We start from the raw sequence: 6145 nt of genomic DNA, 5'->3' as shown, positions 1-6145 counted from the left end.
ACCCTTCTTAATGCTTAGATTGTGAAGTCAGAATTTCGTGAAGTTATGTATACATCCGAAGTATCTACGAGTTTCCCCAATGAGTTCTGGAAGTCTCACTGGTAAAGGTTGCACTAACAAACAGTTTGAAGTATTAACAGGTCTATCTTGTAATGATTGTCGAGAAATGTAGTCAAGGTGTTGAATTTGTTTGGCACTTCTGTGCTGAGCTCTGGTCATAGGCATTCAAAGCAATACTCCGTCGTTGAACCATAGCAGCTGGGGAACGTGCTAATGATTAATCAGGATGATAAATAAACTTTGAAGCTTCATAATCAGTAACAATAGTGAATTTCTTTCCGATTAATTATTTATGAAGTCTTTCAACGGCCCAAAACACAGCTAATGCTACTCGCTGGGTTTGTGAATAACCCCGTTCAGTAACAGTAAGTTTGCGTGAAACACAGATAATTGGTCTACTTTTTTTGTTAGTGAAGCTAGTCGTTTTATACCTGGTCTAAAGCCATTACCATCAACTAGCCATCCATGACATTAGAAACTAGATGCGCAAACTGAACATCTATTTGGATTCATTGTAATATTCTTCTCTATTGAACGACGCAATAGAGCAAAACGTCTCTGGTCATGAACTACCTTATCAGAACCAGTAGAGTGAGATCATCTCGATATACTTCAACACCTTCAAAATCACCGACAACCTTATTCATCACCTCTTGAGATGTGGCCGGAGAACGACTTAGACCAAATGGAATAAAGTTGTGTTTGAACAGACCAAAAGGAGTGTTGATTGTCGTCAAAATAGATGAAGATTGATCCAAAGGGATTTGAAGATAAGCACATTTTAAGTCAACTTTCGAGAACACTTCAGGACCATGAAGTTGATTTAGAATATCTTCAACCTCTACTGTCGTGCACGTTTGCTTCAACAAACAGGAGATCAGTGTTAATCTATAGTCACCACATATTCTAGGAGTCTTGCCATCCGACTTCAATGGCGTAACAATAAGACTACCCCATGCTGGAGACTGAATTGGTTCAATTATACCGTTTAAAAACAAACGATTCAATGTCTAATGTACTGTATGTTGAAGACCACAAGGAATTATTCGTCTTCTAAGAAAGACTGCATCACCCCGTACTTTTATAGGCTGAATTGTCATACATTCACTGCACTTAGCACACGTAGCTATCAAATCTTTAAGTAAAGCACCAGAATTTTCTTTAAAAGCTAGTAAAAACAACTCCACTTTAAGCCGTTTCTGTTTTTTAAACCCAGTATTGACAGTCCTGTTTCGCTAACTAAACATTCAGAAGGCAGGTATGAAGAATTATCAACTTATATTAGCAATTCACAGCATCATCGTATGAGCAGTCTGTGTCCAGTAATCCCCAATATTGTGAATTCAGTGGATGAAATGAACCGAGGGATGCATATAATCACTTTTGAATATGAGGATTACTGTTCGAAATGGTGGATAAAGATAAATGATCGTTAGGAACAGCCGAACTATTGGGATCTGAATTACAAGATTTAGTGCTGCTTGAAGCAAAATGAACAGTAGTTGTGTATACGACTGAATGTATCCTATCTTACCACATTTAAAACATTTTGCATTACGAAATGCACATGAATTACGAGGATGAAATTTGCCACAGGATAAACATTTACCAAACTTGCTTTGCGATTACTTGTTGAATCACCTTTCATATTTTCACGAAAATTGGAATCACTATTAAACGAACGCAAGTTTGTCCGACCCTGAGATTGTGTTGCATCATGACGAATGAGCAAAGTATTTGAAATATTCATCGACTGGATATCAAGTTCATTCACTGCTTCGTAGTTAGTACATGCAGTTCTAGCGTCTTGAATGGAACAGTTCGGCATTCTTACCAGCTCTCTTTACATACCCGGTATGTTAATTCCTGCAATTAGTCGATTCTTCAGCTGCACATGAAGTTGATCACCAAAATTGCACTTGGCAGCCTGTCTTTTCAATTCAAGGATGGATCTACTACCTTTTTGCTCATTTTCTCCCTCACGACATTCAAAACTGGTACACTTTACATGATTTAATAGTAGTTCCTTAAGCGTTGCATGATGAAGTGAGACAGGGTTTTCTGAACATGTCAACGTTCTTAATAAACTGTAGGCTCCTTTTCCGATAAAATGTAATGAAATGTGGCAAAATTTTATCACCCTTAACGTCTTTCTTGGTCATTCTCCAGATTCCGAAATTTTACAAATAATCCTCAAAAGTTTCATAAGTTGAATGAATGTCCAACTGTTCCATCACAGACTCCATCGCGATGCCAGTTTCGATAATTACGAGTATTTGAATTATAGTGCAAACCAAGAATCCCAGAAGTAACGCAATGTAAGCAAGAAGTATTAGATGAGCACTAACGAACATATTGTATTTGGAATACGAAATCAAACAGTCTTCAACTACAAAGGATTCGTTAGTTCATACAAACACCACATCCAACACAGCTTAAATTGGAGTTACCATCTGTAACTCATTATATCCGCTTAATATTTGTCCGATCACAAACAGTTACATTAGTTATCTAGATTTCGATCCCTTCAATTATTGGTCATAGAATACACAGCAAAAGCATTCTATATCGTCTACCTTGAAAGCCTCAACAAGTGAGTTTTCTTAGTATTACAACACTGGTTTCTCTACGGAAATACAGCTTTTATCAAAATGTCTCTTACAAGTTACAGACTGTTTACTTAGCTAGTGGTTGTTTGTAATTAGTTGACGAGATCAAGTTGGAATCCGTTTTTATTTCAACTTGAACTAATCATTCAAACAGAACTTTATATCACAAATAAACACATTACTTTCAATCAACAGTGTTTAAACACAATGTACCTCAAGAACGTGATGAATTCGAGTAGAAGACATCCATATTTGATACTGATTATTCAAAGAAATAAATCATTTGTAACTAGTTTCATCATGTCGGTTGCTTTCATTGGTCAATTGGAAGAATATCAGTAGACAATTGATAACCTGATAATGGTTTACAGTTAATTAACGAAAACATTCTAATGGAAGAGACTGAAAATAATTGAGCTTAATTAACTTAAATCTAACATTTGTATATGCATATTATTGTGAGTGGTATGATTACACGAACGTGTACATAGCACTGGTATCCAGCAATCTCGAACTTGCTTGCGATCAATCAATTTCTAAACCAATGACCATGCATCGTAAGTCGTATACGTCCAACTTCAATTAATCCATGATTTTGTGCAACGTTTTTTTCAATATTCTTGGGCTGATATCTGTCTCACACTCCATTTATCACAGCATCTGAATTCATTTCTGTTTTGTTTTTACGTCTTTAGCATATTTTACGTGTTTGATTCTTAATATGCTGTAGTATTTGAACTTCTTTGTTTGTTTTTTCCTTGTACACACTGTTTCTTATTAAAATTATTCCGTTTTATTTTTGTAATTTGATTGTCTAGCATTATCTAATTTACCCTTTATTATTATATAGTAATGTTCCGAACAGATTTTTGAGTGATCAAACATTTGGAATGCATCGCGCTAATATATCACGTTGCTCTGCTAATCATCTTGTTTTTTGTCTATTGATGATACTCGAATCTCCGTTGAGAATTCAAGACCTAGCATGATAGGTGATAAGTTTGACTCCTGATGCTCTCTCAGATGATGCACTTTAAATAGCCTCATATTTCGATGATTCTGGCAATATTATGAACCTCTCTTTGACCGTTTCTACCAATCATTTCGGTGAGATTATCTCATATCAATCGAATATACGTAACTTCTATCCTGATCAGCTTAACGCATAAGAGTCAAGCTGTTCTCACGTGCGTGAACTAACCTCGACAACCATTCCCAACTCAGTTTAAAAACAGAACTACGAGTAGTGATTGTGTTTCGATTCGCGTTTAAGCACACATACTCCTCTCATAATGCAAAACTCCTTTTCCTAAAGGTCGTAAAACGTTTTGAAGCAGAATTACCCTGTAGTGACTTACTTTTATCAAGAGAACGCGATTGGTGTAATGGAAACAATCATTATTATAACCAATTGTACCTGAGATTGTTTCACCGCACTCGTTTGCTTAACTGTACCAAAATACATACATTCTCCTGTTGATTGTGACCTTGCATGAATTCGGTTATGCTCAGTAACCCCACTTATAACCTGAAACGATCTCGGTATTCTTTCGATACCACGAGATCGCCAACAAACACATCTCGACTACAGCCACCAACTGCCTTCTCATATTTGGCCTACGAGGGATCTTATCGGTTAACTGGCACGTAGTCTTCCTGTAGTGGTGATCACAGTCAACCGCGATTCGACGCCACACTACAACCCGATTCCACCTCGTGAACGGAGAACTCTGTATTGTTCTAAACCAGCATTTGGAAATTTGTTGTTCTAAGGCATAGACGATTTCATCAAAAATATTATTTTGAGGCACAAAAATATGTTGTAAGCTTGGAAACGTCCATTCAGCATCACTGTATTCATTGTTCGCATCAGAAACTAAAATTTCCATCACTTTTCGAGCAATAACACGTGATTGTCTAGGCAGGTGTTTTAAAACTTACCTGTCTGTGTTATATCCAGCTGAAAGGTTCATCAAAACACATACTGTAAAAAGAGAACACAAACTCCCATAATGCTCTTCCAACCTTATGAATTCCATATATCCATGGTTACCTGATGAATGATCGAGCCAGCAACAGATAAATATTATTAGATTAAAAAATTTGCTAAGTGTCAGATTATCACGCTCCCACAATCGAAAACTGTACACTAGGCAATGTTGTTTCTGCAGAATAACATGCGATTAGGCCTATCGTTTGTCTTAGAAAACAATTCTATTTTCGTCTCATTTGCGTGTCAGATTCTGACTTGACGTTCGAAAGTAATGTTGACTCAGTTATGTTGAGATTTCAGTACGTTGGTAGAGGCTGAGTTTAAACGTAATTTGTAGATCTACTGGATGGTCGGAATCGCCTAAATAGAAAATCCGACTATGAGTTACGTAATTACTCTTCACCTAATAAGCATTAATGTTACTGCGATCGACCGTATTGAAGTAAGGCTTTTAATTATCATTTATTAAATAATTTCCTGATAACATGCTATATCTTGGGGAGTTTCTTATGTAACAGTATCAGTCCAAACACAGACTCAAAGAGCTCAAAAATGGAAACTTTCAAGTTTGAACAGAGATCTGGAAAATGCAGGAATTCTGGAGACGACTGTTACTAGCTTTGATGAAAGCAGACTTGATAGCCATTTTTTAAATGTTTCTAGTTGATGTTAACACACCAAAACTTTATCCAACAAACCAACATACGTCACATCATACGCACGGAAATCATCCCAACTGCATCGGATGCCGAATATCACCAAGTAGCATAAGAAAATACGGAAAACCTACAATGCATGCATAGAGAATAAATAGAGAGAACTGAAGCGAGCTTGACCACGACTTAGCATGTGTATTTTGAGGAATCAGTCATTCACTGTAATTCATTAGGGATTATTCACTGTATCGACTATCAGATACAGAATAGTCCGCACAAGTCAGTTAACGGATAGTTTCGCCGTGAATGGGGAAGATCGTCGAGATCACGGACAGACGAATGATCGCTTGTGAACAGGCATGGTTATTAAGAAGCATTGCAAACAATGTAATCCAAATTGAAGGAAATAATGACGAGCAAAGTCAGGCCAACAATCACCCACAAAGCATTTTGCGCTAATTGAGAAAGATTCTGTATTTGAGAAGCACAATTCGAGAAATTACAAACTGGTATTTAATGAATTTTAACCGAGAATATTTCCTAAAACACACATGACATGAATGAATAAGTGTAGGAAATTCATGTTGTTCACCTATTGGATGATGTGCCATTGGCTAATTTTCACTAACCTTCCTCATTTCGTTGCACATGTGAACCACCACTGAATACATCCGACTTAATGATTTTCGGTGAACAAGCTAACGAAACTCAGTCATTGTACGTGGAATATCTTTGAAGTAAATCATTTTCACAAACAAGACATCCTAAAAGCCAATTCGTGTTTGTCTACTCACGTATGCTCGCTATAATGTTATAGTGATTATGCA

The sequence above is a fragment of the Schistosoma haematobium genome, chromosome 5, assembly GCF_000699445.3.
Source record: "Schistosoma haematobium chromosome 5, whole genome shotgun sequence".
Taxonomy (NCBI): domain Eukaryota; kingdom Metazoa; phylum Platyhelminthes; class Trematoda; order Strigeidida; family Schistosomatidae; genus Schistosoma; species Schistosoma haematobium.
The sequence above is the reverse complement of the archived record's forward strand: the minus strand, read 5'-3'. Positions refer to the sequence as shown.